Genomic DNA, 11338 nt, shown 5'->3' with positions numbered 1-11338 from the left:
TTTCTATACTAACACTACTTCTACTCCTAGCTAACAGACAATGTAATGAGAATATGCATGAGAGGTAGAGGCACGACAACTCTTGACATGAAACAAACGAATGGGAAAATAGATAAAATGCGGAGATGTTTTCATTGCAGTGCTTAAGAGTGACCGCAAGGGCAACCTTAGTCAACGCAAGCCGTGCGATCATGCTACACACATTTGAGCCTAACTCTAGGACGTATACGGTGGATATGCATAAGTGTCCAGATGATCGCATACAACCACCATATCCTACTTCCTAGACGCATGCAATATCCTATCCGTAGGGTGCATATACTGTGTGATAGCAAACGAAGCTTATCTCTAAGTTTTCCATTCTTGCCTATGTGTTCCAACCCGCTTTCTCGAGTCTTAGATTTGGGTTTTAGACTACTTTCTCAAGTATGCCTAAATGATGAATGATGCACTCATAGACAAGGTAACCGTATGAACTTTGCTGACATAAGATTATTCCTATTTCTAGTGAACAATGCATACATTGCTTAATGCGACTAACCACTTACCCTCCCGGGCAGTTGGTTGTTGCTGACTTTACTCATAGACAAGCATTGCATTGGCCTATAGACAGGCATTGCTACAGCTTCACACTAAGCAAATAAGGTTACTCATACACTCATGCAATGCACACCTCTCGGTGGTTTGCTACATGTTTCATATCCCTAATCCACATGACTAAGTATGCGATACTCAAGCAATCTCACTAAGTAATGCAATGAAGGTTAAAGGTGCTAAGTGAAGAGGATGGAGATGGAATTGAAGGAAACATAGAAATGTATTGAAAACAAAATGTATTAATTCCTTAATCACAAAATGTCATACAATACAATACAGGAAAAGAAAGGAAAATAAAACTACCGGTTGGAAGCAACACTTGCTTCCAGCGGATGTGCATCAAGGTTGTCGGTGGTGCCATGGATGGGCGGTGGAGCTGACTCTCCTGAGATCTAGCTCCAGTCGTCACTCGGAATGGATGAAGGCAGTAAAGAACTCTCAAGTTGAATTTCTTCTTACGCAATAGTCTAGATCGCAAGGAAAACCCTGGGTTGTAAGGATAATCCCCGGACAAGTTAAATTTCTGCTCATCGACTTCCTTATATAGAGCCTGGATCGCCGACAGCATTAGTGGATTGCTCTTATTCTGAGATTCAGTACGTTTAGTCCTTTCTGAACCTCTACTGCCAACGGTGTGGTATGTGAAATGTCAACATCATCTTTTGATTTTCTTGAGGTAGATGCGTTTATTCCACCAACCTTGCATTGATCCCTTTACCATGCGTTATCGTGTAGCAGCAATCATGTAGTGACCACTTTCACTTAATATCGCAACTCTACATGATGACCGCAATCGCTTGACGAGTGCAACTCCCATGTGATGGACGCATGCGGCTGATTACCGCAACATCCATACGTTGATCGAACGCGTTCGCCTTTGTGATGGAGAGATTCTTCGTATGCCGTTATCTATGCGGTGGTCCGGTTTTCGCATTTGTGTCCAATTTCTGTGTTAGCTACAAAAATAGAACATTGAACGCATAATAACGCATAATATTGGGTTAGCTGAGATTCGTAATGTTGAACGCCGCAAGCTCAATTTCTCGTGAATTCCTAACATAATTGTCGTATATTCTGCTTAACAGCCCTCATAATTCTAAGTAAAAGGCCTAAGATGACATGCATTTCTGCATGTCATCAGTATTAGAGCATCATATAAGCATTCAATTCGGTTTAATTTTGGTTTGGTGGGTGTTTTATATGAAAATATGAAACTGTTGTACTGATATGTTTTTTGAGTTTTGGCCTTTAATTTCTCTTTAATCTCTTGTATAAATTTGTAATTGGCTCTTGTTTGATGAGCTTATATGTCTTCCCAAGAGTCTGTAATTTATTTGGAGTTATTAGATTTGAAATTAAGTTGTAATTCGAAGAAACAAACGAAGAGGCCGAGTTGCAGATTTCAGAAAATCAGCCTCTATTCATATCGTCATTGAGCTTCAGTAGCTAAGCGATCGTTTAGCTTCATGCGTTAGACGATGTAAAGAAAAAGCTAAACGATGGTGTAGTTTCGGGCATTGATCGTTTAGGTGTTGTGCGCTAGACGATTGTGTACCTCGAGAGCTAAGCGATGCGTTGTATTGCTATACGATGGCACTACGCGATTGTGTAGCTTCAGGTGAGAGTTAAGTGATGCGTTGAAATACTAAACGATAGCATTGAGCGATCGTTTACCTATGAACAACAGCTGGGCGATGCGTCGAGAGCTATGCGATAGCACTAAGCGATCGCTTACCTTGAGCACGCGCTAAACGATCAAGACTTGGCACTAAATGATGGAGCTAAGCGATCGTGTAGTAAATGACCGTGCTAAACCTGTCTCTTATACACATCTAGATGTGTATAAGAGACTTACCTTGAGCACGCGCTAAACGATCAAGACTTGGCACTAAATGATGGAGCTAAGCGATCGTGTAGTAAATGACCGTGCTAAACAATGGAGCTGTGTGATAGTGTTGGACACTAAGTGATCGTGTAGCTTTTCTAAGCGATATGCGTTAGTTGCTAAACGATCACGCAAACACTAAACGATCAAGTCAAAATGCACAGCGATGATCGTCATTGCTAAACGATGAGACTTAGTGAGATAGTGAGTGAGAGCAAGAGCAGCTGGTTCTCTTAAAGTCCGGTCTGGTTTAGCTTCAAATGGTTTTTGGCTGGTCTGGTTCAGACTTTGCTGATTCGATTCAGACGATTCAGGTCCGGTTCAAGCGGATTGAAGCGGTTCGAGCGATGTTGAAGCTATTTTTGTAATAGTTAGGCTTTTGTTTGCTTGTTTTTGTCAAAACTAAAACCATATCAGTCCTATTTAATTATTTATGCATTGGATGTATGTTATAAGTAAATAAATTTTGTATGTGCATACAATATGGAATTTAGATATAAAATCCCACCATAGGAAGTACGTAATATGCAATGAAAGTATGTTATAACTTGTTATTATATATAGATTGTATGTAGAGACATATGGGGATCAGTATTCAAGATACAGTCTAAAGGGTCTATAGTATATGGATGAGGTTGGGTACCTTATCCTAGTGACATTATGGATACGACCCACTTTCTATTTGATACAAATACAATGATCCAATGCATTCGTGTAGGGGACATGCGTTTGAGGGTATCCTATGCAATAAGTTTGCATAAGACCAAACCACGAAAAAGTAATCACTAGATGTAACTTTATAACTTTGTTGACTAGTCAGATTTCTATTTCACTAGGATCACCTAGACAATTTAGTTTTAATCCTGAGTGAGTTATGGACTCCTGTTCATGATGGATTGTTCTTTGATTTGTATGGGTGAGATTGGTCAGTTCGCCGACTCAATAAACCTGTCATTTTGAGGACAAAACTGAGTGGAGAGCCGAGAACATAATTTCACGAGATGGAATTTACTCATTCCTGACTTTAGGGTAAGTAGATGAGTGTTCCCTTTAATGGTGTCTCCAAGACAAAGGGCTTTACCCTCTCATTGACCTGAGAGGATTTCTGTTTGATGGTTGGACCACAAACAGGATGTTCATTAGATAAGCATTGGTACTTAAGGATGTAGAGGTAACTCAGGGGTAAAATGGTAATTTGACTCAGTTGGTGATACGAACACTCATAAAAGACTAACTTGCTTTATTGGTCAATATCCATGGACACATAAATATATCTGCAGTGAAAAGAGTGTAACTGTGGGTCTATACTAGAGTATACCCACAATTAACGAATATTGATTAACTTGGTTAATGAGTTTAGCCAATTAATCTGATATCGTTGGAGCTTCTGATCTGTAGGTTCATTAGGTCCATGGTACCTCGCAAAGGTTACTGAGGTAATTAAAGTAATTTGAAATATTCAAATTTACTAAAGGAAATAATATAATGTATGGTGATGCATTATAATATAAAGTTTATATTTTAATTAAAATTTATACTATAAATTTATTCTAAATTTGATTCAAAAATTAATTTAATGGAAAATTTTGAAGAAGTTCAAATATTAAATTTAATATGAATAGAATTCATATTAAAATTATAGGTTAAAATTGATGCACATTAGATGACATTAAAACTATAGGTAATATGAGAGAACAATAATTAAATGTTATTCAATTATAAGGTGAAATTAAATATATGATATTTAATTTAATGATTAATTAATTGGAGAACTAATTATTAATTTAATTTAATTAATTGAATTAGAACTATATGTTATGAGAGAGTGATGTACTAGAATATGATTCTAATGCACATCTAATTAAATATGAGATATTTAATTATTATTAATTAATTTGATTAATCAATAATTATTTGATTTATTTTAATAAATTAAATTTTGATCTAATTTATTTTTAAATTAAATAATTTATTGTTATTTAATTAAATAAATTCAATTCAATTTAATTTATTAATTAAAGAAATAATGAATTTAAATAAATTAGTTATAACAAACTACCAATATGGGGAATTATATGGGAGCGGGAGAGATCTTCTCCCTAACTTCCTCCTCTCTTTAGTCAGTTATCTCTTAAGGGAAAAGTAATGAATGAAAAAAGTGAATAAGTAGAATTTTCTCTCTTGGCGAATTCTCTCTCGGCTCTAGCTTTCTATCGTCAACGAAAGTAAGAGATTCTAAATTTTATTTCCTTTGTTAATTTGTTATTAAAATTTGTAAATGGTCTGGATATTTTTTCACTGCGCATTAGATTTCAACCCAGCAATTGGTATAAAGACATTTTAGAATTTCAATTAACAAATTAAATTTTACCTTTTTATATAAGGTGGAATCTGCATTATGAATATTGGGTTACTTTGTGAACCAATTTGGTTAATTGGTCTTAGAATTCACAATTTTTTATGCCACTCATTCATTTAAGGGTTGTGCATTTTAGGCATTTAAATTGTAAAGTAAGTCTTCTATGAGTTCAGGTCTACATTAGTTTTTTTATGAAGATAGGTGAAATTTGAGCCAAATTTGGCCAAAAACAATGAAAGAAAAAGTATAAAGGCTAGAATTCGAAGAAAAAAATGCGGCAACATCATGCGCATCACAAAGGATGCTGACGTCAACCCTAGGTCAGCGGTCCGATCGGTTCAGAAATGATCCGGTTCGGCATCTGGCATGCGGTTTGTTGACTAGTTTGACTGGACCAGTGATTTTGACCAATTCGAGCGTTTTTTTGGCTGGCTCGGGTGGTTTTCGTCCAATTCGAGCTGTTTTGGCCCGGTTCGAGCGGTTTTCGACAAGTTTGAGCAGTTTTAGTCCAGTTCTAAAGAAGCTGAAGATTTTTCAGGATAAAGTTTGTAAAATTAATATAATTTTATTCTTTAATTTTATCCTATGAGCCAATTAACCGGTTCATATGCTATTTAAATGCTTTATGGAGGTCATTTAGATACAATTTCATATTAGGTTAAGCACGCTCATGTATTTTTATATATTTTTTAATAGTTTAATGTATGGGATAATGCATGATTATTTAATCTCATGATTTATTTAATATAATAGTTATGTTAAGTTGATGAAATTAACAAAACATGAAACATGTAATCACATAGGTTAAATATAAACAGTTATATTTAATGCAATGTGTTGAGTATGCTTGTATGATTTTCATGTTTAGCTTAATATAAGAAGTTATGTTAATTAAATATGAAAATTAAGATGCATTGAGCATGACACATCCATAATAATAATATAATTGTTATATTATATTCATCCAATGCATTATTTATAGTTTAATTATTTAATTAGAATATGTTTTTAATTAAATTAAACCATATAAAGCATGATTGTAGGGCTATTCATTAAAATTTAAAAATGTTTTTAAAATTAATGATTAGAAATCGTCAATCTATAATCAAGAAATTGCATGCAAACATAGGATCATAGGATTAATTAATTAATTAGACATAAGATCGTTTTTAATTCTAATACAATTATAATCATTCCTTACTTAGTTTTTAAATAGTTTTAATGAATTGAGTAGGAAAACCATTACTATGATTATAAGAGAATTCTACCGGTTAGGTTCTGTCTAGGCTGGAGGTATTTAACTTAACGGTTTATATAATACCTCCTACTTGGGAATTGACCTGAAGCTTGAGTTGAAATAATCATAGTATAATTGTTAGCATGCAATGTCATTAGGTTATTAAAAGGGTTTAATTCATCTAGAATAATAGGCATAGACTTAAATAGATTGACTTAGCCGGATTTATCTAAGTTAAATAACTATAAAATACGGAAGAACACTTAAGTGAGAGAAAAAGTACAAAACAAGATAATCATTTCAAGGTTTGCTCCTATGTCCCTGTATGTTCACAACGTGAGATCCATGCTCGACTTCTGTCGCCTTGGGTGCGGTCTCCCTTCGAAAAGTGATTGCATGGGTCAATAACAAGGTGAATGGGAAAAGTTTCTATAGTAAGTGGGAGCGGGACGCATGTCAATGTATCATTTGGTTTCCACCCCTAGGTCACACCGTGAGATTCCCATGATTTGCCTACGTATTGTCTTAGAGCAACCATCCTTTTAGAGGGCCTGATCATAGGATTAGCAACAATATGAACTCCTGAAAAGGATGAGTCACTTAGGTTAATTACCAATAGTTGTCTTTCCTAATGGTAACCTATTGGTGCGTACCTTTGGGATCTGAAAGTCAAAGGGTTACATTTACATGGATGAATTAAAAGTTAATGAATCCTTGATCGAACAACAGTGACTAATGTCTATAGGAATATGAGTTATTCTGGTATTAGAATTAGCCAAAAGCTATCTAATTTTAAAGAAGGAATGACTAATCACCTTTCCGTGGCTGTTGCTCTAAACCCCTGAAGCATCGTTGCAAAAATTAAATCAATATTTTATTAGAGTTCTATGATTGCTTGCTTTTGCTAAATTGATTGGATAGTTTACAAGCGTTTGCTTGTGTAATGGGTTAAGGAAAAGATAACTAATACGATCAATGTTTGTTTTTTTTTATTTTCAGTAATGTATTCCTTAATAATTGCGCTACTTAAAAATAAAAAAACTTATCAGCGATAATTACTCTACGTGGAAGTCCAGCTTGAATATGATTTTGTTGTTGACGATCTACAGTTTGTCTTATCGGAGGATTATCCTCCGACCCCTACTCGTAATGCATCCCAGGCTACGAAGGATGCCTATGATCGGTGGATAAAGGCCAACGCAAAGGCCCACGTCTACATCTTGGTGACTTTATCTGAAGTTCTGTCCAAGAAGCATGAGGTCATGGAAACTGCGAGGGAGATTATGGAATCTCTCCAAAATATGTTTGGATAATTGTCCTATCAGCTCCACCATGATGCCCTCAAATACATTTACAAAGGCCTCATGAAAGAGGGCACATTTGTTCGAGAACATGTCCTGAACGTGATGGTACAATTTAAGTGGCAAAGGCAAATGGAATGGTCATAGACGAGCGCAGTCAGGTTGCGTTCATCATGCGTTCATCATGGAGTCTCTTTCGAAGAGTTTTCTACTATTTCGCAGCGATGCGATGATGAACAAAATCCAATATAACTTGACCAATCTCCTTAATGAGCTATAGACTTACCAGTCTCTTATGAAAAATAAGGGATCGGTTGAATGAGAGGAAAATTTTGCCCATTTCAAAAAGAATTTCCAAAAAGGTTCATCCTCTGGAACTAAGTCTGTTCATCGATCTTCTACTTCAAAGAAGATTCAGAAGAAGAAGGGATATAAGGGGAAAGCTCCCGCCACTGCTGTAAAAAGCAAGGGAAAGGCCAAGTTAGCCAATAAGAGCAGGTGTTTCCACTGCAACGTGGATGGACAATAGAAAAGGAACTGCCCTAAATACCTCGCTGAGAAAAAGAAGGAAAAAGAAGTTGGATACGATTTACTTGTTTTAGAAACGTGTTTTGTAGAATATGATGAGTTTTTCCTAGTACTTAATTCGGGAGAAACTAATCATGTTTGTTATTCTTTACAAGGAAATAGTTCCTTTCCGTAGCTGGAAGAAGGTGAAATGATGCTCAATGTTAGAACGAGAGATGTCGTTTCAGCCAGTGCAGTAGGAGCTGCAAAATTATTTTTTTTAGAGATAGATTTGTTTTTCTTAAGGATTTGTACATTGTACCAAGAACTAAGAGAAATTTAGTTTCTATCTCTTGTCTACTTTAATCTTACATTGTAAATGTTAAAAGTATTAAAGCGTTCATTTTCAAGAATGGTGTTCTTATATGTTTAGCTAGATTAGAAGATAGACCAATCGAAGCAAAAGAAAGTTTAAATTATGAGATGTTTAAAACTACTGAAACTCAAAGTAAAAGGCAACACATTTTCCTAAAAGTAACAACACCTATCTTTGGCACTTAAAATTAGGTCACATAAACCTCGATAGGATCAGGTGTTTAGTAAAGAATGGACTTCTAAATAAGTTAAAAGATGATTCATTACCACCATGTGAATCATGTCTTGAGGAAAAAATTACCAAAATATCTTTCAGCGAAAAATGTTATAGGGATAAAAAAAACCCTTAGAGTTAATATATTTGAATCTCTGTGTGGTCCAATGAATGTAAAAGCTAGAGGATGATACAAATATTTCATCTCTTTTATAGAAAATTATTCAAGGTATGGTTACCTATACCTAATGGGGCAAAAGTCTGAAGCTCTTGAAAAATTCAAGGAGTTTAAGGCTGAGGTTGAAAACCTATTAGGTAAACTATTAAAACACTTTGATCTGATTGAGATGGAGAGTATATTGATGAAAAATTCTAGGACTATATGATAGAACATGAAATTCAGTCCTAACTCACAGCTCTTGGTGCACCTCAGCAAACCGATGTATCAGAAAGGAGAAATAGAACCTTGTTAGATAAGACTTGTTCCATGATGAGCTATGCCCAGTTGCCTAGCTCGTTTTGAGGGTATGCAGTAGAGACTGCAGCTCACATCCTGAACAATGTTCCCTTAAAGAGTGTTTTTTAAACGACTTTCGAGTTGTGGAGGGAGCGTAAACCTAGTTTGCGCTATTTCAAGATTTGGGGTTATCCAGCACACGTGCTTATGACAAATCCTAAGAAACTGGAACCTTGTTCAAGGTTATGCCAATTTGTTGTTACCCAAAAAGAATGAGAGGTGGTCTTTCTATGACCCACGAGAAAATAAGGTATTTGTATTGACAAACGTTACTTTCTTGGAGAAAGACCACATGAGAGATGACAAACCACGTAGTAATTGGTGGAGTAAACATACAAAATGCGGAAGCTTACAAAATCATTAAGCACTCTAATTACACTTAATTTGAGTATAAAGCATATTAAAAACAGTTTTTCATAAAGAGGGTTTCTAGAATGTATACCTTTGTTGATTCCTTCCAAATCCTTGCTAGTTTCCATAAATTTGGCCTTCAAATCTTCAGTAGACCACAAGAGAATCTTATTCTATTCTTAGTCTTGGAATGAGTGGTGGAACTCAGAATTCAAAGGGAATTTAGGTGGATTGGAGAGGATTTTAGAGCTTAGTTAAATTCTGCAGAATTTCAGAAAAACAACATGCAAAATCATCTTCAATTCTGAAAATTGAAGTATATATTCAGCTCTAACATGCAAACACTTTCTCAATATTGTTGATTGATACCTTAAAGAGCAATATTAAAGTGATAGGTGTTGAATTATGGATTAATCAACTTCAAATTGAATAAGTGGGATAAATCCACTAACCATCTATTTTCCAATTTCAAAATTCAATTAAATAAAACAAAATTAAATTAAATTTCCAAAATTGAATTTCTTAATTTGAAATTGATTTATTTTAAATAATTAATTAAACAAAATTAATTAATTAAATAATAATTTAATATAAAATATTAAATTAAAAAACACCCAATTCAAATGTGAATCTCTATTCATGTAATTAATATTTAAATCAATATTTAAATATTTTAAACTCTAAAAAAATGTTTAATTTAAACGTTAATTATATCAAATATAATTTTCAAAACTCTAAATTTAAATTGAACACTTCAATATTCAAATTTTAAATTGAAATTGAACACTTCAATATTCAAATTTTAAATTGAAATTGAACACTTCAATATTCAAATTTTAAATTGAAATTTGAACACTTCAAATTGAAACTCTAAACTGAATTTGAACACTTCAAATTCACTCAATATTCTAATCCAAGTTTTAATCTTTTACGAGTTAGTAGAGGGACCTGATGGATCTACAGATCATGAGCTTCAACGATTTGATATTAATCGGTTAAACTATTTAATCTGAATTAATCATTATTCGTTAACCACCAAGACACACCACTATAGCTCGATGGTTGCATTCTCCTCACTGTATATATATTTATATCCATTTGATTTAACCATAATCAATTAGCTGATCATTCACAGGTTGTTTGTAATAATGACTAGGTCTAAAGTTTTTTTACCCCAAAAATTACATCTTGCTCCTTAAGTCCCACTGATCCTCTAATGAATAATTTGTTTGTGATCCAATCACTAAACCGAGTCCCTATCAAGCCAATGAAAGGGTAAGGCCCTTGTTCAAGACCTGAATCAGTACTTAAGAGAACAACCTCTCTAATATACCTAAATCAGGTAGGAGTGAATTCCATCTTGCATCCTATGTTTTCAACTATCTACTCAGTCTTACCCCTAAAATGGGAGGCTTATTGAGCCGTCGCTATTGAGTCAACCCTTATATTTACAAATTTAAGGATAATTCCAAATAAACAAGAGTTCATAGTTAGCTCAGGATTCAAGTCGAGTTACCTAGGTCATCAATTTGAAAAAGTCAATCTGAAACAGTAAATAGCATTATAAAATAAGAGTGACTTATTTCTTAGTCCCAGTCTTATACAAACTCATCACATAGGACGCTCCCACTTGCATATCTCTACATAAACAATTCAGGATTACATCATTTGTACTATTTATAAAGTGGGCCGCATCCGATAGTGTTACCACAAATTGCCCAACCTTATTCATATACTATAGACCGTTTTGGTTATTTACTCAAACTTGATCCATCTTTATGTCTCCACATAAAGTTCAAGTATTCATGTAATAGCCATAGATCTTAGTTTATTGGATTTAGTTTATACAAGTACAATTTACCTATTCAACAACAGTTTTATTGAATAAATGTCAATAACATCTTTATCGATAATAGAAAATGTTTAACATTACAAATTGTGAGTTTTAAGACATACAACCCTAAGTTAGTATTAAGAGAAACTACTGAAGAGCCA

This window comes from Benincasa hispida, chromosome 3 (assembly GCF_009727055.1).
Source record: "Benincasa hispida cultivar B227 chromosome 3, ASM972705v1, whole genome shotgun sequence".
Classification (NCBI taxonomy): domain Eukaryota; kingdom Viridiplantae; phylum Streptophyta; class Magnoliopsida; order Cucurbitales; family Cucurbitaceae; genus Benincasa; species Benincasa hispida.
Note: the sequence above shows the minus strand (reverse complement) of the source record.